Here is a 26,988-nt window from a genome sequence, read left to right on the forward strand (position 1 = left end):
ATATTCATAATCCAAACTTGGGAAAAGAGTTATTTGCAGATCATCGTATATTTTCTGTCCGCAAACTAACATTTCTTAGGGAGTTGTTTGTTGGGTCAAAAGTGGAGTTAGAGGCAAACCGTCTGGCAAGCACTTTAGCGTTCTCAATTGGCGTGTAAATAATCTCAAGGTTGTTGGATAGTGGGGTAATTGCTTACTGTCAATTATGTACCATACTGATATATATTTTCCAGGAATCGCGAGCTCCTAATTTCTGCAACTCGATACGTTTAATTCTCTTAGCTGTGGCTTGTTCTCAATTATTTCTAGGATATATATATATATATATATATATATATATATATATATATATATATATATATATATAAACCTTTTTCTGTTTGTATTGGACTTATTCTGAATAAATCTACGGAATACATGTTGCCTTTGAGCAATGGCAGTTGCGCAAGTAGAAGTGAACCTTTGGGGAGAGTGGGATTTACTAAAGAACCTAAGTGCATGAAAGGCGCTTCAATTGCTTCTTTCAACGGTTCATTATTTCATTATTTGCGGACTGTTTCCTAGGAAGAGAATATATTTTCTATGAAACACCTCTGATATGATTTTTGATGGCTTCCCAATCAACTTTTTTGTAGTACCTGATCGTTTCGAGCAATGACTTTTCATCTTAGAATCGAGAGTTTAGAGTGATGTCTATCAGTAAAACAACATGATCAGCATTCCCCAATGAGCAATGGGCATTTGTTACACAGTCCTTGGGGACTTTGGTATAAAATAAACCGAGATATGAGACATGCTGATCGTCGATCTGAGAGACGGGTCGGGTACATTAATGTCTGTGTCAGGAAATGGGATATGGAAAAAGTTATATATATATATATATTTAACTAATAAAACCAATTCAGTTACTGTGGTGGACATTACAGTCACCAAATCAATGTACTAATATGTGGGAAGAGTGCTGCGTCTATGCTGTCACAGACATTGTTGATTAGGCTACAATTCTGCTAACGGTAGAGGAAATATAAGTAACTACGATACTAATGTCGCAGGTTTAATCTGAAGCACATGAAGTCAGATTGTTTGATTCTAGTCAAGGGGGGGGGCGTCACGAATATAGACTGCGAGTCGATGCATGTATTTCGGAGTTCTTACGGCATAATGAAAGACAACTAAACATGTTAAAGTTGTTAGAGGGGATGGCGGAGTATAAATTAATCTCACTTAGCGCTAAGATATCCGGGAGTTTGCACGAAGAAATGATTCTATATCGCCTACGTAAACTATGTCTACAGATATTTGTGAATGCGAGCCTCAAGGACGGAGGCGAACTGATTTTGTTTAAGTGTGCGCTTGGCTTGATCGTATTTTTTATTGAGCTGTCATTCCATTTTATTGTTTCAGTTTTAGAGTGTAAGGCATTGAACAATGATATTTTGTATGACATTCAACACAATTTGGCGACTCCTCGTCCATTGGGGATGAGTGCAGGACCATTTTCCATGCGTGATATGGTACTACAAACATCTCTATATTATACAACTGAGTATCTTCTCTCTGTGGTACTAAAAAGTTAGGGTCCCTTAGTATGACAGATGAAGGAGAGTTTCGTAGCCCAATTCGTTCAACATATGCAAGGTCAGTTTAGCCATGTGCGGTCGGGTATTGTCGTGGAAGAGAATTGAGCCTTTTCTGTAGACTAATGCTGGGTGTTGTTGTCGAAGTTTCTGATGCATTTCATCCATTTGTTGACAGTACTTCTCCGTCGTAATGGATTCGCCTGCACTCAAAAAACAGTAATGGACGAAACAAGTGGTAGATCATTTTAACAGCCAATGATCTAAATGTAAACAATAGACAATTAGTGTCTACTTTAAAGTTATTCTGCCTTCTAATGTTTAAAAGAAAACTAGAAGCTAAGCTCCCTCCCATAATAAGTACAAAGTACAAAGCATGAGGAGCAAAAAACTGTTTTTTTATTAACTTGGAGATGATCTGAACTACGCTTTCAAATAACAAAGGTAGTATTTTCACCCCAATTTTAAAAATTGACATTGAGGCAGCCGACGTCCGATAGATTATGCTTGCTTCTGCTCAAATTACATAAGTTTTAAGTTTACATTCCAATTACTGTTTTGAAATGAGAAGCAGCTCTATCTTTCGCTAAGACGTCAGTTGCTTTAACCATGGAGATAAGGGATCTTTTATTTTTTCCTTTTATTGAATAGGAAGGTGTTCACAGTTTACTTAATCTATTTACAAACAGAGTATTTTTCTAACCCATCCTAAACAATTCCCTCTCTCCTGTTCTTCCTCCCCGCTACCAAACCTCGTACCAACTCTATTTACGAGAGGTTGGTCCCTATTTCTACTCTCCTGCACTGCATACGACGGATACGGGCAGCTGATTTCATCTATATTGGTTTCACGTCCCGCCGTCATGCTCCGTGTCACGATCTTTCGTTCCATCAAGGGTACGTCAGATTCCTCATCCGACCCCTCGCGTTGATGACGACTCCTCTGCATTGCATAATCAGCTTCGTCTGTGGCTGATTCGCTGTCTGAATCACTAGATTCCTTTGGAACAGACAATGCAGCTTTTCTTAACGGCCTCTCTGTAGTGGGAATCTCCCACTCCTCGATAGACGCTGTTCTGAGATGTTCTGCATGCGCCTTCGTTACAGAGCCCGTTAATTGATCCTTAATTCTATATGAAACCGGCTCAGTCTTTTCTATCACTACGTAGTACGGTTTCCATCGTACATCTAGTTTTCCTCGCTTTTGGTGGTTTTTATAATACACCAAATCACCAACCTTAAATTCGACGGCTTTTGTTTTCTTAGATCTATCTATCATTTTTTCCTAGCATTTTTTATATTACTCCTTACTAAAGTGAAGGTTCGATGCATTTCCTGTAGAGCGATTTCATGATTTTCATCCCCATAGTATACTCTACGGGGTCTTAGAATATTGTCCAACGGCAGAACAACATCTCTATTGTAGAGTAAATAATAGGGTGAAAATTTCGTCGTTTCGCTTACATGGAACCTGACAGCGGCTAACATCTGATTCATGTATATGTCACACACCTGTCTATTGTCCCCTATTTTCTTCGCTAGGACGTCATGCATCGTTCTGTGGAACCTTTCAACTTTGCCGTTACTCTGGGGGCGATAGAACGATGTGGTCACATGATGCACGTTGAGGTCCTCTAATGTCTTTTTCATTATTTTATTTATGTTCTCAGGCCCATTATCCGTTAAAAGCTGCAATGGTGCCCCGAATCTGGGAAAAATCTCGTCAATCAATAGATGCACCACTGTTTCTGCTTTCTTATTCGGAACCGCAAAAGCCTCCGGCCAACCACTGTACATATCTATAAAAGTCACTATGTATTGGTTGCCTGATAGAGTTTTTGTGTAAGGCCCGGAAACATCTAACGCTAGTTTAGCGAAAGGAAAAGGAGGCAAATCGCACTCCTGCATTTGACGTTGCTGTTTCCTCAAATTTCTGGTTTGGCACGGAATACATTTACCCATGTATTCGTTTACTTGTTTAAATAAACCAGGTCAGAAATATTTTTGTTTAATAGCGTGAAACGTTTTTTCCACGCCCATGTGACCATTATCATCATGGTATTGAACTAACACCCTTTCTCTTAGATGCGACGGTATATATAACCTAATTATCGGTTCGTCGTCAGGTTGCGACAAGTAATATACTACATCGTCCATTATTATGTACTTTTTTCGTTCCCTCTTGGACGCTTTACCGTTTTTCATTCGCATCTTTAAATCTACAATCTCCCTATCTGCTTCCTGTTCCTTACTTACATCTAAACCCGATAATCTAGGACGCTCGTGTGTTACCGATAAGTCTTCAGCATCCTTATGTGATGCAAAATCTTTTGGCTCAAAATGATTAGAGTTTATTGCACTCACCGTATAATTCCTAATGTCTATTTCTACAGGGGGGGTCATCATTGTCCTGGCTTGAATTTACAGGCGTGACATGAGATCCGCACAGACGTTGTCTTTCCCCTTCAGGTACCGTATGGTGCAATTATAATCAGCCATACTAAAGCCGTTTCACAAGTAAGTCGGATTCTACCTTTTTAGGCGACTACGTGTGAAAAGAAAGAAAAGGCCTGAAGTTTTGTTCCAAGTTCTGCAGAAGGGCAGGTCCTGTAGAATCAGCAGAAAAGAAAGTCCTGTAAAGTCAGCAGACGAGCAAGTCCCAAAAAATCACACACACACTAAAGTACTCTTAAAGCTGCAGCAGTTTACCGATACGATCACACTGACGTCGATCCTAGAAAAGACACCCCCATGTTCCAAACACACTCCCTTTATCCTTCCGGCGTTCGTCCTCGGCCAATCAGCAGCCAAAGAACGGTCACGTGGGGCCCAGTGATGATCACACAATCTACAAGATGAGGACGGCGCCATTTTGGAATTTCTTTCATGTTTCGGCCATGCACGTACGCAACCGTATGAGCGTTCCAAGGTAAGGCATGACGCGCAGACACGTGGGCGCTTCCTCCCTTCATTTTCTTCGACTCTACACCCCCCTGGTCTCAAGATCACACATGCGGCATTGAGGCCGCGGTCGTTTGATGCGGGCGCTCTTACGAAGGGGGATTAGCTGGGCTTCTTCATCTCCACCAGTGCCACCCGGGTCAGTGTCCACAGTCCTACCATCCGGCTGCACTTCATCTTCCTCCGAGCTACCTGGGTCAGTGTCCACAGTCCTACCATCCGGCTGCGCTTCATCTTCATCTTCATCCGAGCTCTCAGAAGTGGTGCTGGAGCTATCGCCATCCGTGCTGAGGTTCTCAGCCATAGGCCGGATCCACATTTCATCACTGGATGATTCATCACTTTCACTGTTCACCATTTGGTTTATATCAAGGGCGGGCCGGACATCCCTTACATGGCGTGGGACACCATCAACCAGCACAGCCTGCTTACCGGTTATGCCGGTGATCCGTCCCTGTCTGAACCTGGTCGTGCATCGGTTATTGGGAGGCCTTACCCAGACGGTGTCCCCTGACTTGTACCGTCCTTGCGTCTTCTTCTGATTAGGCGGGCAGGCGTCAATGCCCTTAACACGCACTCGATAGAGATGTATCGCATTAGCAGGTGCACTTTCAGCAGTCGCGTCATCCTTTGGCGTTGTATTGTACCTATATACCGCCTCCGCAATCGTGCGTTGCTTCCTTGCTGCTATCCGTTTCACACTTCGGTGGCACCGCTCTGCTATACCGTTGCCACTCGGCACATACGCACACCTGTGTCTAAGCCGGGTCCCCCACTCGTCCATGAAACGCCTGAATTCCCCGCTGCAAAAGGCTGTGTCGTTGTCCGTGAGAATCTCTTCGGGTGGCCCCCGCTCGTAAAATATAGACTCTAATTGGCGGATGACACTAGCCGAGTCCTGTCTTGTTAACAGTCGCCAGATCGCAAACCTCGTCGGTCCGCAATCGATTAGTGTGAGGAAGTGCTGACCACCATAGTGGGTTATGTCCATGCCCAGCCGGCTCCAAGTCCCGTCGACTTCCAGCCGACCTCTCTGCCATTTGGTGGGAGCCGGGTCGATTGACTGGCATATTTGGCATTCCTTGACCACTGATTCTACTCTGTTTTGGACACTGACGGGTTGGTTAAGTGTGCGAAATAATATGTCCGTCTCACTCCGGGGTGTCCAGTGTCGCGGTGTACCCTCTTGATTTCATCCGTCTCCTCAATAGAGGCAGCACATAACGATCCTGGTTCGGCTTCTTTCTTCATTGCGTCGAACCACCTCTGGGGCACACGGGTGAGTTTATCTGCAAGATTGCGGGTGGAAGCGACAAGCACCGCGTTCACCGATAGGTTGTACTCTTCCACCAACTCCCTTAGTGTCTCCAACCTTCGTCTGATTAGCATTTCGGTAGCCGCCTTGGTGCGCACTCTCGCTTTGCCTGTTAGTGTGTCAACTATCCAGTGGTACACGCACAGCGAATCTGTGTGTAAGCACAATTCTTTAACCTTCCACTGGAGTGCCATATTTACTCCCTTTATCGCCGCATCCAACTCCGCTAGGTTGATGTGAGCGGCATCATCCAGTGGTCGCAACCAGCAGAAAAGAAAGTCCTGTAAAGTCAGCAGACGAGCAAGTCCCAAAAAATCACACACACACTAAAGTACTCTTAAAGCTGCAGCAGTTCACCGATACGATCACACTGACGTCGATCCTAGAAAAGACACCCCCATGTTCCAAACACACTCCCTTTATCCTTCCGGCGTTCGTCCTCGGCCAATCAGCAGCCAAAGAACGGTCACGTGGGGCCCAGTGATGATCGCACAATCTACAAGATGAGGACGGCGCCATTTTGGAATTTCTTTCATGTTTCGGCCATGCACGTACGCACACCGTAGGAGCGTTCCAAGGTAAGGCATGACGCGCAGACACGTGGGCGCTTCCTCCCTTCATTTTCTTCGACAATACACATACTTAAAGCCCACGTCTGTATTTTCCTATTTTGAATTGGTGAGTTTAATAAATACTCCAATTGTCTATGGTCTGTATAGATGGTGAACGTAGCACTATGCAAATAGTGATTTAATTTATTCAGGGCATAGTGTATCGCATATGCCTCTTTTTCTATTGTTGACCATCTGGTTTGAGCATCACTCAACTTATGGGATAAGAAGTAAATAGGTTTTTCTACCTCTTTACCCTCCTTTGGATCATAGACCATTTGTGATAAACATGCCCCAATCGAATGATCAGAGGCATCCGTATACAGTCGGTAGCCATTATCCGGATCGGGATAAGCCAGTGTTACCATATCTGCAAGCTTCGTTTTTAGGCTATCACAGGCAGACTGACATGCATCGTCCCAATAAAATCGTGCATGCTTCCTCGTTAATCGGATTAACGGCTCGGCGATATCGGAAAATTTTTTTATAAATCGCCGATAGTACGATGTCATACCAATGAAAGCTCTTGCTTTACAGTGGTTGGAGTCGAAATCATTTTTATAGACTTGACTTTATCCATGTCTGGCTGTATACCCCTCTCACTAACTTTGAACCCCAGATACTGTATTTCTTTATTAAAAAACTCACACTTTGTTGCTTTTAATCTAAGATTGTGCTTGTGCAAACTCCCTAAGACCTTATCTATGTTTTATATGTTCTTCCTTTGTATTGGAGAATGTTAAAATGTCATCCAAATACGGTACAGCGAATTCTTCCTGTCCTTGTAAAACTACGGACATCAATTCCTGGAAGACCCCGGGGGCGTTCGCAAGTCCGAACGGCATTACATTAAAATGGAACAACCCCTTGTGGCAGGTGAATGCAGTTTTTTCCTTATCGTTCTCATTCAATTTAACCTGCCAGTACCCTGACTTCAAATCTAATTTTGAGAAGTACTTTGCTGACCCAAGCGAGGCTAAAATATCATCAATAACTGGTAACGCTCGGGCATACTTCTTTGTTATTTTATTTAGTGCCCTAAAATCTACACAGATTTCTTCTCTACTAAATCTATCGGAAAACTCCACGGGCTGTTTGATCTTTCGATTACTCCAGCCTGCATCATTTCCCCTATTGCAGACTCTACTTCTTTTCTTTGCTTAAGCGGTGTCCGGTACGAGCATTTCCGTATGGGCTCATGCGTTCCAGTATCAATACGCATCTCTACCGCATCGGCACTGCCCAAGTTCTTATCTCCCGTAACGAACAAGTCCTTATTCCGCTTAAGCACCTTATTGATCTCTAACTTGAATTCTTCGGGCACTTTTATTCCTTTCAAGTTTTCTTCAGAGATCTTATAACTATGTTTCTTTGGCATGGTAATCTCCATTATTTTACCAGCCGCTCTACACCTAGCTATCTTACACCCTCTTAAAGTAACCGTCTGGTTGGTGTTATTCATTATTAAAAGCGGAAAACTTTTTGATCCTATAATTTTTACTATGGTATTTGCTACTGAAATACCACTAAGATCACTAAGAAATCCTCTATCTATTTGTTCCACCTCATACTCTAGCCCTTGACCGTTTTTAATACCCGCACGAGCTCTGCACGTATGCAAGTGCTGGGGTTTTAATGTTATTTTTCCCCAGTCTTAATATAGCTGAGATATGAGCATCTTCTTCTAACGCTATATATTCATTTCCTATTTTTATCGCCCCTAAGTCAAAGTACATCCTCACCCAATTTTTCCTAAGCCAGTCCCGGCCTAGTATTATATTTCTATTGAGTTTTTTCGTCACAACGAAATCATGGTGGATGAAATGACTTCCTATCCTTATCCTTAATCGGGCGATGCCTTCTACAATTAATGGGGACCCATTAGCTGTCCTTAAATTCATCGATTTACTATGTAGCTCAGGTCTCTGTATAAGTTTTTTAAAAACTCTACTTTTTATGACAGAAACCTCTGCGCCTGTATCTACTAAAGCCCTGAGTCTATTTCTATCTATTCTAATAGAAACGGAATTTGCAGCGCCCATGTTAGCGATTACATGCGTCGGTATGCCTTCGCTCCGTCCGTCGGGCGCTGTACGAACGGTGCTCCTCCGTTTCCCTGCCTACGGTCTCTGCAATCTCTCCATATGTGGCCCACCTTACCACAATTGAAACACCTTATACCCTGTCTAGTTTTTTCCTTTTCTCTAGTCTTATATACAGGCCCCCTATTCTCTAATCTTTTCCACCTATCTTGTTTTGGGAATTTTGCTGGACCTACAGCTTCAACTCTAACCTGTCGTCTCGCATGACAAACCTCCATGGGTTCATCATCGTATTCACGGTTTGCGTTGAGCCGAATTTTCCATCTTACTTCTGATAAAGCTTTCTCATAAGTTGCATGGAGATCCGTAGGTTCATCCCTCATAACGGCCATTTTCACATCCCTATCTCTGAGGCCTTCTATAAAAAATCCTAGAACTTGTTTTTTTACTAATTCATTACTTGCATCCATAGCACTATATGCTCCTTCTGCTAGTCTCACTATTCTCTGCATGTAGTCTTGAACACTTTCGTCTCTACCTTGTCTTATATTAGCTAATTCTATTAGGTTCTTGTTAGGATTTGCGACTATTCCATAATAATAATCTTTTAAGGCCCGTTTCAATTCTAGCCAAGTTAACCCTTCATTATTTGCCATTAATCCGTTAATGAAGAGTCCAACCTGCCCCCTAGTAGTCAATAATGCTGCCTGACATTTTTCTTCGTCCCCAGCACCGACTATTCTAAAATATTTTTCTAACTCTTGCAATCACATCCTATATCCACCGTCTCTTCTATTTTCTAAAGTTCTTATATTCTTTAGAAGGGACTCACCTCGTAAAGTTTTTGAGATGGCCCCCACCGCGTTCCTAAGTTCCATGGTTAAGCCCTGCACGAAATTTGAAAAGATTTGCTATTCTATCCTTTTTTTTTTCAACTTAACCAAAACAACAAACAAAGACAACGTCAGTTTAGAAAACAAAAGTACAATTTAAAAGACCAAGCAGAAAAAAAAAAACATTTTTTTTTTCTGTTTGAGTAATTTTGTCAAACAATCGCGAATTTCTTTCTTTTTTTCTTTCTCTTTACCGAAAGATTGAAATGTATTATTCTTTTTTAATGTATATATGTATATATATAACTTTAGAGCAGAAACAAGCAAAGAAAGAATCGAATTCGACTTACCTCGTTTGTATTTTGTTCATTTTTTTTTTCTTCTTCCTCCCCCCTTTTTTTAATTTGAGAGTCTTGATTTCTTGATTTTGGGAGTTTCTTTTGTTGTTTTTTTTTTCAATAATCTGTTTGTGGTAATAAATTTTTTTTTTTTTTTTTTTTTTTTTTTTTTTTTTTAAAGGACCTTTTTTCGTTGTTTTCGTGGTATTTTTCGTGTTTGTGGTTCCTCTTTATTTTTCTTTTATTTTATTCTTGTGGAATAAAAATTGATCACGGCACCAAATGGTATATATGTTATATACTGGGTGATATGGCCGTGACGTCTATTTTGTTAGCACCATCTATATTCTAACTATCCGAGATTTTTGAATATCTCGATAGATAGAGAGATAGTTCGTTTGTGCATATATGCATATGTTGTTGTAATTCGTCTAGTGAATGGAATGACCGCTGTTCATTTATCTATGAATAACGAGACGCTTTGTTATAAAACAATTTGATTTATTTAATAACAACATATACACATCATACGGCGGTGGAGGAGAGTGTGGCGGGGAGGGTGTGGTTGCGACCGTGACAGGCAGTTGAGCGTCGTCTGTCCTTCTCTCTGCTGTCACTCTCTCTGACTGACTTGACTTGTTTATGATTGCTTTTTATGAATTTTCCCGTTAACAAATTTACGTAATCGACCCACATTCTGACCCTGTTGATGTTTGCATTTGGTCTTACTTGCGGCCGAATTACGTCATCTTATTCCCGGGTTTCATTTTTGTCGGTCATCTGAACTTTGCTCCATTCAACGTTTGACCCATAAACCGACTTGCGTCATAGGACCAGGTCATCCAATTCCAGTTCATTCGCCCCTCCCCTCTATTTGACATCACACCAGTGAACTTCCATGGGGCCTTCCAGAAATTGTTGGAACGGTACAACAAATGCATTGCAGCCGGAGGAGATTACTTCGATGGGGACTAGAGTTTCATGGGTGTACTATCAATAGAATTGCACATACAGAAAACGCATCGAAACCTATTCAAGACACCTCATGCATATATGATTTTAAAAAATTGGCAAGGGTGCGGAAATCTTAAAAAACAGTTTTATGCAAATACATAGCACAAATAAGGAAATTTTCAAAGAGGTAATATTTACCGTTTAGAACTAGAGTTTTGAACTATGTAAAAGTGGGTTTTACTTTTGACAACATGCAGTGATCACGAGAAAAGGTCGGTAGGTAGAATAGCGATCTCGTTTATATTTCAATCACACTAGTTAATATTAAAATTAATCCTTTTCAAATATAAGCATATATAGACATATACAGACACGGACGGACACACACACACACACACACACACACACACACACACACATATATATATATATATATATATATATATATATATATATACTTAGGTAAGTGACGAAAAGAAGATTTTTCAAATAAAGTTTTGATCTCTAGTAAATAAAGTAATATAAAAATGGAAAGCAAATTTCCCACAAGCGATAGAAAAATGGTGTATCCATTAAAGATGGTGATAAGATCAGTCTGTTATTGGTATTTTGTTTTAAAATAAGTGAATAAAATGCGGTTAAAATATACCTGAAATAGATAAAAGGAAATAAAAAACAAGAAAAAAGAGAAAATAGTGTTATATTTACATACTAACGGGGTGCCCGGCGTTGCTCGGGTTTTTGGAGGTGTGTGTTAAGCAAAAAAAAAAGTTGTAGTAGGCAGGCGGGCTCGACCCCGTGACGCGAGGACAGAAAAGAAAATGGAGGTGTGTGTAAGGGTGTTGATTGAGCAAAAAAAAAAGAAGAAAAAAAATGCGAGTCCCCCCCCCCAAAAAAAATAGGAGTAGTAAGAAGGCTCGAACCTGTAACGCGTGAGAGGAAAAAGAGGTGAAGCATATATGCGTTTTACATTCTGTTCAATATACATATTTTACTAAAACAAATGATCTACAATATATTCATATATTATTAACGTTAAAGGCGCAAGACCCAACGTTGCCCGGGTCAAATCGATGGCAATACTGTAAGTGTCAAAGAAATTGGTGAAATCGCCAATCTTTCAATGAAAACAATTATAGTCTGGAACTCACCGCGATGCACCAGGAGGAAAATTACATGCCCCTCTGATATGACTTACTCTACAATACATTATATTCTACATTGCATTGTAAGAAACCTACTGTTGATTTTATAAACTTATTTGCTTATTTACTTGAATTAATAATTAAAATGCGAAAATTAATTATCATTGATTATAAATTACTATTGCTCTAAATAGAAACATTGATTTCGAATGTGACTCAATCTTATCAATGTACCTACTGTTAATTTTATACACTGAACCCTTCTGCTTGTGATGTGAGAAAACTTCTTAAATGCACTTGTGATGTGAGGCTGTATAAAAAAATGTTAGATTTTATCAAAATTAGACTTTACTTTATCTGGAGATTTTGATTATTGATTTTCGATACTTATTAGAACTATTCCGAAACAAACCCTATATATGAACTCTCTCAGACATATGGAGTATATTTGATTCAAATTTGAAATATATATATATATATATATATATATATATGTGTGTGTGTGTGTGTGTGTGTGTGTGTGTGTGTGTGTGTGTGCTCTCGCTGGCGACCCTCCGTTGTTTACAGTGAAAAAGCTTCACATGTCTCCCAACATGAAGTTAGTCCACAATACGTTGGATTGTCTACATTGCACTGCAGAAAATCTAATGTTGATTCTATCAAATTATTTTCATATATAATGGCTTGAATTAAAGTTTTAAATGCAAAATTCAAATATAATCCAATTGTGATTTTTTTTACATAGGCATCCTCATTTATCAAGGCGAAGAGGCCACTCGAGGATAAAGGTTAAAGAGTGTACAGTAGACAATTGGACAATATAGTAATCGTTAGTAATAGAAATTCGGTAAATTTGTGAACTTATATGGAACGGTTCATCATAAACTTGTTTACGTTAGACTTGAAGACAACCATATTGTAGTCAGCTGGAAAGTAGGAAAACGGAAGATAATTCCATAGGAAAGAATCTTTGCTCATGGAATCTACGTTTAGGTTTATGCACAGAAAAATAGTGGGATAAATTATTGATAGTGTTTTCTGCTAGAGAGGTGTTTCTTGTGAAAGTTTGGCGGAGGGGGATAAAGCAGAGACAAACTTGCAACATCTCTTCTATAAGAAAGAGGTTGCAGGGAAGAGAAAAGAACATCTCCTACGAGGCTACAAAGTCTATTTTGAACTCTTTCAAGGCAAGATGTCCTTTCAAGCACCTCCTGCCCAGATGTGGCAAGAGTATTCCATCCTTGGATGTACCTGGCTCTTATATAGATAGAGAATTGCATCAGCAGTGAGATATCTACTGGATCGATAGAAAGATCCCACCATTTTTTCAGCGGCCTTGGCAACGGATTTAAGATCAGGAGTAAAGGTCAAGCTCAGAAGCTTATCAAAACATGAGGCCTCCCCAAGACGAGAGCGATTCATTTTAATTGATGCCAGATGGGGATCAGAGCATTGATGATGTAAATATAAAAGCTTTCATTTCGAACGCGCCCGTACATCAAATAACCTACTGTTCATTTGATACGCCTGGCCTTACTACGTGTAATAATAAATTACCTTGGATTTATTTCATGTGATGTACATTTTGTCGGAATTTAAAAACATTATCTTTCATCTATCAATGAATGATATATATATAAAATTTTCAATACTTTTTTTAAAAATTGCAACAGAATGTACATTACATAAAATAAATCCAAGGTAATGTTTTGATTCAATTTAAATTAAATTTTTATAACTTACTTCGTAAAATTTATAAAAGTGCACCAGGAAGATGAATAAATTTCAAATTGAATCTTGTACCTTGAGCCTATAGTAAAAACATTTTCTTTAACAATTGTCATGCCTTGGATGAAATGCTTTTCTAACTTGTATATTTATATATGTCTTTATGTTCATTAATAATATAATATTCTTTCTTAGAACTGCACGCCTGTGGAACTTTGTTCCGTCTGCCTGCTTCCCACCGGACTACAACTTGGATGTCTTCAAGTCCAACGTTAACAAATTCCTAATGAACCGCCCCTTAAGTAAACACTTCATCAAATCTCCACTCTAACGTAATGTACTTGCAATAATCCTTATCCATGAGTGGCTTCCGGGCCTTGATAAGTGGTGATCACTGTGTAAAAAATATATATATTTAAGTATTTATAATGTCTTTTGTTACCCCTTCACATGTAACTTTGTCATCAATTTGACATCAATCTTCATCTATTTTCATGTAGTTTGGGCATCTTTACTTATTTGTAAACCCAGTGAATTAGTAAATGAGTTGGTTTAGGTTTTTCAATATTAAGAAGCAGCAACTCTTATTGATGGTAAGATTTCTAGCCAAAGTGAATGTTTCAGTTTGACAAATGCATGGATTATCGGTGTATCTAATTTGTTTTCATCTTTAACCTGCTCAATACACTTGATTACCCCGTTCTGGGATGTAACTGAAAGAGTCATTTGTATGACGGATTTGTGGGGCATAACACTAATCCAATGCAGTTACTACTAGGGTAACTTTTCTTTTCCTAATGGCGATTCATGCGTGTCACCATAGAAACTTTCGCTAAAAGGCAAATACCCTCCCACTACCAACCTGAAATATTGATAGTTGATCGTGTTCAATCCTATAATGTATGATTTCCTTGTTCTCTGTAAATAAATCAAAGTTCGATTTGGATCTTACAAGTATTCGAGAGAGTTTCAGAAATGCTCTGAAATCAGTTCCTCAGATCGTATAATTCTAAGTAATTAGATGATCTTGTTGCACTCGAATTTTGGTTAAAAGGATTTCTTTTATTAATTAGGTCTGAAGCTCATTGAATGATGTGATATGTGCTCTATGTAATTATTCACAGTTTTTCTAGTTGTTATGTTGTTTTTCGTATTGATCAATCAAGCATATCGATCAATCAGTTGAATCAGCAAAACAATCGGTAGATCGACTGATCAGAACGCGCGTGGTTGTTGCAGTATAGAATCACAATGTCGTTAACCCAAAACAAATAATTGATAAGGTTTATTAGTTTAACATTGAACAGAAAGATATATTCAATATTATTTTCTTGTATGTACTAATATACTTCACATATACGCAAGACGTCAATTCAATGACGGAGTCGTTCATGTTTGGTCATAACCTGCTTTAGTGATTCCAATCACGGCCACCGAGAGTAAGAAGAAGGCCTGTTAACTGAAAAATGCATGCAGGCAATGTAGGTAAGATTTGTCAGACTGTCAGTACTATATGAGGGTCATTTGAGAAAGAGCAATAAAACATTTCTAAAAAGAAAAAAAGAACATAGTTCGATTAATACTGAAACTGAACTTTATTCAATATAAAATATAAATATTATCTATGAGTTTGTCTCTGATGTATCGTTATTTTCATGGAAAGTGTTCGACTGAGCTTCAATCTATGGTCCCCCCCTCGCCAAACTTTCACAAGAAACACTCGTCTAGCTGTAAACACTATCAATAATTCCCCCCCCCATGATTTATCTGTGCCTAAACCTAAACGTAGATTCCATGAACAAAGCTTTTTTCTTAGAACTGCACGCCTGTGGAATTGTCTTCCGTTTTCCTGCTTTCCGGCTGACTACAATATGATTGTCTTCAAGTCTAACGTAAATAAGTCCTTGATGAGCCGTTCCATATAAGTTATCAACTTTACCAAATTTTCATTACTAATGATTACTATAATGTCCAATTTCTACTGTATACTCTTTAACCCTTATCCTTGAGTTGCCTCTTGGCCTTGATAATGTGGTGATGCCTATGTAAAAAAAAAATGTAAAATTATCTATGTAAAATTAAGTAATTTTAAAGCAATATACAATTTAATACTGATAAAACAGAATTATGAAGTTAGGAAACAAAGAATTAAAAAACACACCAACGATGAATAATTTTAAAAGTAAAAACCATCGATAAATAATTTTAAGAATGAAAGCAAACGATAAAATACAAAAAATCGAAATAAAACAAATAATTTAAATACAAACAAACAATAAAAGTTACTCGTGCAGAAATATTTTTTAATTTAATTTAGAGAAAAATCACATGGGTTGAATGTTATTTTTTGGAATTTTAGAGATTATTCGGACTAATGTTCTCATCTTGCGTGTTTATTTCACGTTTTATCATCGAATCTTGACTTCTCCTTTATTACATCCTCAGGCCGAAAATGATTTTCACATTCCTAAAAACATAATTAAAGAAAACATAATGTAAACTATTGTTAAAATCTAAGAAAAGATAATAAACAAACATTTATAATAATAATAATCACAGTGTAGTATCTGTTCTGATGCTACACTTCATTTGTTCTGTCCTCGGTCAGTGGAGGAGAAATCCTTCATGACCGGGACAATTTTTATTTTATTTTTGTTCCTATCCAGAGTGCCCCTTTTTGGGGAGCTAAATTTTCCCACATTAAAAACCGACCTTGTGTCTAACTGTAGCCTCGTGGGGGGGGGAGTAAATAAATAAAAAAAAAATTTGGACAAATATTCTCATGTAAAAATTATTTGTTTATAATTTTCAAAAGAAACAATCAATTTTAATATATAACGCTCAGTCACGACTAATTTCATTAATAGCCACGTGGTGAATAATTTTCAAACCGACTTTAGAAAAAATATAGAACTTTGAAATATTTGAACATACTCAATGAAAGGTTTTATTTATTATTTAAAAAAATTGGCAATTATTCTTTATGCGCACGCCGGCGTTGTAGAGTTTCAGGATAGGCCCCCGGTGTGCGCAGCACTAAGAGTCGACCAGCCGGACTTCAGTGCGGAATTCGACGACCAACAGAAGGCGTGGACCGCCACTTGGAGGTGGTCAGAAGACAAGGAACCGGCCAAACTACAAAACAAAGTGGCAGAGTACCGTATGCCCGACCAGATAAGGCCTGCATACGAAAGCGAGCTCCGTGAATGGATTAAGAACGGTTGGCTGATTCCATACCCCTATGACAAACTTGGACCCCCCAAGGGCCTGATACCGCTGATGGCAGTTGCCCAATCTAACAAGTCAAAGGTGAGGCCGGTAATGGACTACCGTGAGTTGAATGCGCACGTTGATGCGTTCACAGCAGACGCCGACGTCTGTGCCAGCAAGCTGCGAGAGTGGCGCCGGCAGGGGTCCAATGTGTCCCTACTGGACTTGAGAAAAGCATACTTGCAGGTCCGGATCGGCGAGGCGATGTGGCCTTTCCAGACAGTGATGTTTTCCGGGAAGAGATACTGTCTTACGCGACTCGGATTTGGGCTAAACGTAGCACCCCAGATAATGAAGGCTATCGTCAATGCCGTGTTGTCACAAGAAGAATGGATCAGAAAGGGAACATCGGCGTATATTGACGATATATACGTGAACGAAGATATCGTGTCCTCTTCGCGCGTAAGATCCAAACTTGCCGAGTTTGGTCTAAACTGCAAGGACTCTGAGCGGCTTGAGGATGGTGCCCGCGTATTGGGCTTGAGCGTTCAAGAGGAGCGAGGGATCCTGAAGTGGAGGCGTGGAACCGCAGTTCCCGACGTACCCGACGTTTACACAAGACGTGCCGTGTTCTCCCTGTGCGGGAAACTTGTGGGGCACCTTCCAGTATGCGGATGGGTTCGTGCAGCGACAGGCGTCATAAAAAGGAGGGCAAATGCGGTCACCAAAGGCTGGGACGATGAGATAACCGACGAACTATTGGTTCGACTGTTAAAGGAGACCGTCGCTAGTGTGAAAAAGAATGACCCCGCCACAGGGGACTGGTGCGTGCAGGGAGACGAACTGAGCGTGTGGGTGGACGCAAGTTCTCTAGCGATCGGTGTAGTTTTGGAGAAAGATGGGGCCGTAGTTGAGGATGCCTGCTGGCTGTGACCGGCGAATGATGCTGCCCATATCAACCTGGCAGAACTCGACGCTGTAATAAAGGGCATTAACCTGGCACTTCAATGGGAAGTGAAGAAACTGCGTGTGCACACTGACTCACTTTGCGTGCACCACTGGGTGTCGGACACACTCACGAGCAAGGCCAGGGCACGCACCAAGGCAGCCAGCGAAATGCTGATAAGACGGAGGCTCGAGACTGTGAAAAAACTGGTGACGGAGTACAACCTGTCCGTAGAAGTAGTGCTCGTCACCTCGGATTACAACCTCGCCGACAAGCTCACTCGGGTACCACGGAGATGGTATGAGGCTATGAAGAAAGAAGCTAAGCCATTGCCTCTGTGTGCTGCCTCCGTCGAGGAGGACGAAATCAGGAAGATACATCACGACAGTGGGCACCCCGGAGTACAACGGACCTACTACTTTGTGAAGTTGGCTAGACCATCAATACCAAAAAGCGCAGTAAGAGCAGTGGTCAGGGAGTGCCAAACGTGCCAGTCCATCGACCCCGCCCCAGCCAGATGGCGGAAAGGACAGCTGGGAGTGGACGCGACTTGGAGTCGGTTGGGTATGGATATAACCCACTACGGCAGCCAACACTTCCTCACGCTGATAGACTGCGGGCCAACGAGGTTCGCGATTTGGCGCCAATTAGCGAGGCAGGATTCCACCAGTGTCATCCACGAATTGGAATCCATATTCTACGAAAGGGGGCCGCCTGAGGAGATCCTCACGGATAACGACCCGGCGTTCTGCAGCAGGGAATTTAGGCATTTTATGGACAACTGGGGGATCCGCCTTCGACACCGATGCGCGTATGTGCCGAGCGGCAACGGCATAGCGGAGCGATGCCACCGAACCGTGAAGAAGATCGCGGCCAGGAAGAAGTGTACGATCGCGGAGGCAGTTTACAGATACAACACAACGCCTAAGGACACCGTGACTGGCGGCAGTGCGCCCGCTGATACGATTCATCACTACCACGTGCGCGTCAAGGACGTTGAAGTGTGTCTACCCGACCAACGAGAACCCCAGGGGACGTACCAAGTGGGAGACACCGTCTGGGTGAAGCCACCCGGCGGCCGGTGCACCAGCAGCTTTTGGAGGGGGCGGGTCACCGGCGTCATCAGTGAACAGGCCATACTAGTCGATGATACTCCGCGCCACGTAAGGGATGTCCGGCCCGCTCTAAGCGCTGACCAATCGGCAAGCAGTGGAAGTAGCGAGTCATCCGACGATGAGCGATGGATCCAACCTGTGCCCCATGGACCTGGTGACTCAACTGCGAGCAGTGGAAGGAGCGAGTCATCCGACGATGAGCGATGGATCCAACCTGTGCCCCATGGACCTGATGACTCAACTGCGAGCTCTAATGCTGATGCTGATGCTTCCGATGCCACTTCTGAGAGCTCCGATGAGGAAGTCCCGGCAATACCCCTCCGCAGGAGTGCTCGAATCAAACGGCCACGTCCGCCGTGTCACGTATGTGATCTGGAGACCAGGGGGGAGTGTGAGACTAACCGTAGCCCTCGGCGCAAGAGGGTCCGTGTGTGCCTGGCGTGTGGGGTGGTGGCTGATCCTGTGGTCGGGGCAGCGGAAGAAAGTTTCAAGATGGCGCCTGCCTGCTTTTATTAGAGACGGAATCTCGCAGGATCGCGCGAGATCTCGCGGGGATGCAAATTAGCTAGGCCATCTTGAGAAATAAAAATCGGTCCATTGGAGGTGCGAGGCAGTCGGGTTCTGACGTTCGGGGCGATTAGTACAGTGACCGTTGGGTTCCGTTTCTATTCGTGCAGTCAGCTGAGCTTTGTTAGTTACCTTCGCGCCGTGGCTGTCATTGTTTGTTGGTTTGCTGTGGTTCTTCAGTGAAACGCTTCGTCGCCCACGACGAGACCCCCCGTCTCCTACACAAGATACTCTTACAATATATCAACATAATATTTACTGTATTAGCAATAAATAGTATTGTTTCTGTAATTTATAGTAGCAATGTTATCAAACATTATTAAAGTACTTTAATTTATATTAATAATGTTATCAAACGTTATGAAAGTACTCAGTTCTAATTAAATAGTAGTTTAATTATTAACAAATAACATCACTTATTTTACTATATTTGGTTGGAATAAAATTTTCCCTTCTAATTGCATGTATCCAAATTGAGAAAGTTTAGGATAAGAAAATATATGTACATTGGGGCCTTTTGGATAATTTCCCCGGTAATTTGTAACAACGCAAGAATACACCATGTTAGACAGCAAACTGCAAACTAGATGAAACTGCTGCTGATAGCCTAGATCATATCCCTACAAGTGAATCTGATAATGACGTCACGCTGTCATGTGCATCGGCCTTCTTTACTCTCGGTAGCCACGTTCCAACGCTATTTTTTATAGCGAATGTACGGAAATAATACGTATACTGACCAGGGATTCTTAAGCATATGTCCACCATAACCTATCGGTTATTCCGACGCAATTAATGATACGGCATAATCACGTTGACACACCGGTTCCCGTCAGATTACCGAAGTTAAGCAACGTTGAGCCTGGTCATTACTAAAAGGGGTGACCAATTTGGGAAGTTCAGGTGCTGTATGTAGGAGGACGTCGACACCTCCCTGCAAAAAGTTGCAAAAACTTAACGTCGTCATCTCCCCTAACGGAGATATACATGCGACTGGGAACCGCTTGTGAATTTCATACTCCCATGAAACTTTCTCCTTCGGAGGAAGCCGGTTAAACCCTGAACAGGGTTGGTGCTGACTGCAAAATTAATGATTCAACTTGCGATTCTTACGATAACAGCAACAAAAGAAGAATCATTTGTTAATGCTGCAAAATCATTAAAAGTTTGAATTTTCGTTATATAAAATTATTGTTTGGTTTGCTTAACGGCCATTGAATTGAAGGTATTTACATTTATATTTTGTATATTTTGCGATTTATAATGCACTTACATAATTCATTTTGTTTTATTGTTATAAAATTCACGCACATTTTACGAAGTTTTCAAATACGTCATAAGATACGTTTCAAGAGAAAAAATGTTCTGTCCTATTATCGAATACAGATTTAAGTCTAACTTTCGTCAAAGACAAATATAAATCAAACATGATGTACTAATCCCTGGCATTAATTCGTGTTGCGACTTTTGCAACAAAGACAAACGGTGTCTTAACAGCTAAAGTTGATTATAACATTCGATAGATTAATGTCCACCACTTTGATCTTTAACCTGACAAGATTTCAACATATTATCCCTCAAATAAAGATTCCAGGTTTTTCATTAAATAAAAGAATAAAAAAATGCCAGAATATAAAACCTCTTTTGCTGCTGCTGCTACTGCTGTCTCTTATTGTAAAAATCAGGTGATTTTTCTGAGTGAACATCCGCTCTGATTTTTTTAATTTCCGCTGGTATCCATCACTGTTACACCTTTAATGGTGTTTTCACACCAGCCGTTTGACAAACCTTGTTTTTATTGGAATGTGAGTGGCAAATTAGCCTCTTCAAATCATTATCAGAGGTCCTACACAAGCAACAGACAGGCTGTGTTCCCTAAAATCCGAACGGCAAGTCTTTCCAAATATCCATAGTTTCTGATGCTGCAGTCTTTTATCATTCTTGTTGAAAATGATGTCAGATGGTATTATCTGAAATCGAAGTAATAAGAAACCTCTTTAAACAGTTATCCTGTCTTCCGGTTTGTATTTATACAGTCGCTTGCACAGTTCCTAATGGATTAGTTTCCCAACCTATTCATATATGTTTTTGTATTCCTTTTAAACTAACTGCATTCACTTTTTATGTGGTTTACCGTTTCATCTATGCGTTTATTTTTTGCTGATTCTAGTCTGCTTTTGCTTTTATGTAATTTGTTTTGATCGCGTTGCTTATCTGTAGCGTTTTTCATTTCAACTGTCTTTTCCATAAACATGTCCATCTTTTCTCGAGTAGACATCCTTTAATATATCTTCTAAATATCCCATGCAGTTGCTGCTATTCCTGTTTTTTTTCTTTGTTCACATCATTGCTCCCCGTATATAATGGTTTCCATCGACATTATGACGAATCATCGTCTATGTATTTTGTGTTATGTATTTCTTTAGTTTTTCTTATTACATCGTCTACGGCATTTAACATTTACCAGTCACTGTTCGCCTACTTTCCTATTAATATAGAGTCGATCAGTATTGTCCTCCATGTGAAATATATGTTTTATCCTAATCAGTTTCTTGAATCATTGATGCAGATATTATATAAATTATCTTTCCTAGTTTACTAATTGCCAGACTCTCATACTAAAAATACTGTGCACCCGTGTATCAATTTTATTAGTATTCAATTTGAATTTTAAAAAATTTTTTGAATTGATGATATCTGCTTTGAAGATTTCCTATTAGTCGGTACATGTTTACCAAGTGAACTTATTTCCTAGCAACAATATATTTCAGTGTTTCGAGACGGTCTTTGCTTATGGGTAGTGCACGTTTTCTCATTCCAAATCATATTCCAATGTACTCGCGAAATATTCTAGGTATGGTTTTTAGGATTACGAGTCTATTTTTTGTTATGTTACAATAATTCCAGGTCATCTGTATATATTTAGTTTTCGTTTATATCTGTAAATTGTATTCTCATATGAGGTTGGCGAGTGGCATTCAATTCTTGCTAATAATCGTCTGAAGAATTTTCTGGAATTTGAATGACAATAAGCATCCCATGAATTCCAAAACTAGTCTTATCTCGCCTAGGCTTTTTCATCCTCCATTACCGCCTATGACCAGTTCTTGTGACAGGAACAGATGCTGGTACAACCTCACTTTATTTGAGTCGCATGGGTGGTCGATTATTTGATCATATCAACTCTAGCACTTCCATTTCCTTAGAATTATTGGAACTTTCTATATTTTAGTTAAGTTTACGCAGCGTCATCTTATTTTAACTTACCTGTCGTTCGTCAGTATCACATTGCCTTCTGTACTCGAGAAAATATAATCTGACTTGTAAGAGGGAAGTCCTTCCTTTAATAATAATTACATTTTATCCATATTTTTTCAGAAACATTACTATACTTTCCTTCATATTAAATATTATTTCCAACCTTTTTCCGATGTAGTTGATTAGTTTTGCTCACAGTTTCAGCGTGATATTTCTGTCTATTTTGACAACGAGTGCCACATTTGGTCTTGTTCTTTGCTTAAGTTTTTGTTCATACATCATACGTGATTTATGTCTTTAAATTCTTTATACTGGATCCAGTTTGTATCTTTATCATTCGTTTGCGTGTTAAAACTGTGGTCATTTGCACAGTTCTCAATGGGTTAACTTATTGAAACAAACATGGTTTTATTAGAATCTGTTTGAATTAGTTTGCTTTCACTTCTGATTTGGATTCCCGTCTCTTCTAACGGTTCGCAAGTCTATATTTACACCAATGTTTTTCTTCACTTTTAAGTAGTTTATCCCGAAGTCATTGTTTATTGCGGATGTTTGTAACAATTTGGTTTTCTGTTGAAGGTATATTTTCGCGGTTATATCTATTTTCATTCGTCAGGTCCGTCTTATAAATAAGCTTTTTTACTGATAAATATTTTGCTTTTCCGAGAATTTTGTTTTCCATTGCCTACTGCTCTTTTGATAGTTATAATGACCTCATCCTTAATAAATATATGATCACATTTTTATTAAGCACAAAGAATCACAATAAGCATAGTGAAGGAACTGGAAGGCAAAATACCAGCCATTGCCCAAAGAATTAAACATCGCATGGCAAAGATTCATGCAAAGACACAGAATAAGCTTTTTGCAAACAATCCCAGAACTTTCTACAGGAATCTAATAAGAGAGGAAATTAAAATCCAAGATTCCCCATGTAAACAGGAATTAGACGATTACTGGAGACCCTTATTTGAAAAAGAGGAAGTACATAACGAAGAGGCCCGGTGGATCGGGGATATTATCAATGCAAACAAAAATAAAAGAGAAATGCCAGAGCCAGAAATCACGCCAGATAAGATAAGATCAAAGCTGGCACGAGCTTCAAATCACAAGAAACCTGGCATCGACAACATATCTAACTTCTGGTTAAAACAGCTAACAGCATTGCATGATCATTATAGCAGATGTTTCACCAGAATGTTGAAAGCTTTTGAAGCGACACCATCATGGCTATTAAAAGGCGATACAAGCTTAATAGTTAAAAGCACAGAAACCAAAAACCCTAGCAAATATCGCCCAATATGCTGCCTAACTACGACTTACAAGCTGTTCACTGGATTAATAGCTGACAGCATATATGACCATCTTTCATCCGGTGATTATCTTGAGGAGGAACAAACAGGATGTAGGAAAAACTGCCTGGGCACCAAAGATCAATTGCTCATTAATAAGACCATTTTGGAAGATTGCAGGAAAAGAAAAAGAAATCTAAATATGGCATGGATAGATTATCAGAAAGCATTTGATAGTGTACCCCATTCGTGGATACTAAAATGCCTTGAATTATATAAAATCCACCCGACCATACGAGAAATTTTAGCTGCCCAAATGAAGGAGTGGCAAACATCCATTACCTTAAACCATAACGGGGGAAGGATATCCATCCCAAATATAAGAATAAAAAAAGGTATCTTCCAAGGAGACAGTTTATCTCCTCTACTATTTTGCCTGTCAATTGATCCTCTAAGTAAGCTTCTAAAGAGCTACCAAGGTGCTTATAATCTAAGCTACAGCCGCCAAAGAGAATCCTCCAAGTTAATAAACCATTTATTTTTCATGGATGATCTTAAGCTTTATGCTAGCTCGGATAAGAATTTAGATAATCTACTGAAAATTGTCCACACTTTTTCTAATGACATCAAAATGAAGCTCGGACTGGATAAGTGTGCTATGTGTACTCTGAAAGCTGGCAAGAAGATATCTACTGAAAATATACAGCACGATGAAAATAGTGTAATCAGAGAACTGGATGAACAGGAAACATACAAATACCTCGGCATTGATGAAAATGAGTCCATCCAGCATTCAAAGATGAGAGAGAAACTAAGCCAAGAATATTTACGCCGGGTAAGAAAAATCTGCAAAACTGAAATCACAAACAAGAACAAAATTACGCCAATTAACCAACTTGCCATGCCATTACTAACATATAGTTTTGGCATTATTGACTGGCCTCAGAAAGACATAAATTGGCTTGACACAAAGACAAGGAAAATGCTAACCTTGTACCGAGTTATTTATCGAAATCAGTGCATGCCTCGTTTGTACCTACCCAGGCGAGAAGGAGGTATGGGGCTCTCGGAAGTCAATCATCAACACAGAGCCACAATCGTCAGCATAGGTCAGTACATAATAAGTTCCTGTAACCCCAAGCTTATGAAAATTAAAGACCATTATCAGAATCGAGCAAGTAGCACAACATCTATAACACAACTTGCCACTCATTTTGGAAAAGATTGCCTTACAAATGATACTGAGAACCCAAACAAACCTGCCACTGACATAGCCCAGAAAAGTCGGAAAAAATACACTAGCCAGTTCCATAGTGTTAAAACAGAAGAATGGACCAACCATAAACGGGCAAAATACCTACCGACTGAACTATCCCAAGAATATATTGATAGGGATGGTTCCCTGGACTGGCTCAAAAGAGGATCCCTCCATTACGACCAAGAGAGGTTGATATTGGCTGCACAAGACCAGGGCCTCATGACAAACGCCTCCAAAAAGATGTGTGGTCTAAGCAACAATGATAAATGCAGGTTCTGTAGCACTGAGGTTGAGAGTGTGGGCCACCTGATTTCTGGTTGCAAAGTCCTACTTGGAGACGGTTATTATACAGATCGCCATAACGGAGTTTGCAAATACCTTCACTGGAAGATATGTAAGAAACTCAACATTCAGTGTAGTAAAAACTCCTGGGAACATATACCCGAACGAACAGTTGGGAATGACAACTACACTATTCACTATGACTACATAATCCCTACTGCTACATATCTTGAAAATGCAGCTGTTAAACCAGATATAGTGATTTGGGACAGAGCAAACAAAAAAGCGACCGTAATAGAGGTCAGTGTACCCAATGATACAGGGCTTAACAGAGTTGAGAGGGAAAAGATTACAAAGTATCAAGGACTTATGTATGATATGAAACGAAATTGGAAATTAAAAGACGTTTCAATTATACCAGTCATCATAGGTGCAACTGGGCTTATGAAAAAGAACTTTAAAAAGTACATAGCAAGCATACCCGGTGAACCAAGTGCAAGTGAAATACAAACGATTGCACTGAAAGGGACGGCTAGAATCCTGAAAAGATCTCTTGGTTGGACTCACTAAAATAGGGGTAAATGTCAGACATCTGGTTGGATGTCCCATCCCCTAGAAGAAAAAGTTTAAGAAAAATGAAAAAAAAAAAAAAAGAGTTATTTAATTCCTATAAAGAACATTTCTTCATGAAATATATAGTGTCTAATATTTTATTCACACAGTCTACATTCCTCAGAGAACTTATATAAGAACTTAAACTGAATCGCTTGGTGATATTCCTAGTATGACAAATTTTACATGTGGTTGGTAACAGAGAATTTATATATAAATTCAAGTCACATATGTCTCTATTTCACTGATTAATATATCCAAAAAATCATATGCAAATCTGTATTGATATCGATTTACGCCAATTATTGATCCGTGCTTCACAAACTGTGCTTTTGTTTCATAAGCTTTGATAATATTTACATTATATCCTGCTCGGCATCTGTCGTAGGACAGTTAGCGGTCTTTTTACTCATACGCTTAAATTTTCTGTCACTGTCAGCTACGTTTACTGGAAACATTTTTTTATATATCCCATATCATGATAGCATTGAAATTATTTTATATTTATATTTCGACTTTGCTTTTGCATTTTAAACTTGCCGTAAATATAATATAATATAATATAATATAATATAATATAATATAATATAATATAATATATATATATATATATATATATATATATATATATATGTATAGAATATATTATATATTGAAAATTACAGTGCAAAACTACTTATTTCATTTAATATATTTTTGTATAGCATTAACCTACTTATCTTAAAATATGCAAGTTCACATATAACTTGTTTTTCAGGCCGATAAAAAATATTCGCTCTACTGAAGCTTTTGTTTTGCTATTTTATTTCTGCACCATTTTAAGTTAACACACCAAATGATTTTCTGAGTCAGCAATAAAGAATTAACAAGATTCAATTTAAAGAACAACACTAAGCGATTTTAGAAGTCATTAAGACAATTATTCTTGAATAGTTACAATATTA

General features: G+C 39.5%; 1 protein-coding gene and 1 pseudogene across 4 annotated transcripts in view; one reads left to right on the forward strand and one right to left on the reverse strand.

Annotated features, from left to right (window-relative positions):
- The window catches only part of LOC145283807 (neuropeptide F receptor-like), a 489,066-nt gene extending 478,783 nt beyond the window's left edge, over nt 1-10,283 (reverse strand). For all 4 annotated transcript variants that reach the window (XM_080132888.1, XM_080132891.1, XM_080132886.1 and 1 more), the window contains exon 1: nt 9,690-10,283. The gene's annotated coding sequence lies outside the window, so the exon portion shown is untranslated. The remainder of the gene's footprint in view (nt 1-9,689) is intronic.
- Nucleotides 10,284-20,138: 9,855 nt separating this feature from the next.
- Nucleotides 20,139-20,257, forward strand: LOC145284142 (5S ribosomal RNA; annotated as a pseudogene).
- Nucleotides 20,258-26,988: the final 6,731 nt, after the last annotated feature.

The sequence above is a fragment of the Euprymna scolopes genome, chromosome 8 (genome assembly GCF_053919585.1).
Source record: "Euprymna scolopes isolate OS-2025 chromosome 8, ASM5391958v1, whole genome shotgun sequence".
Classification (NCBI taxonomy): Eukaryota; Metazoa; Mollusca; class Cephalopoda; order Sepiida; family Sepiolidae; genus Euprymna; species Euprymna scolopes.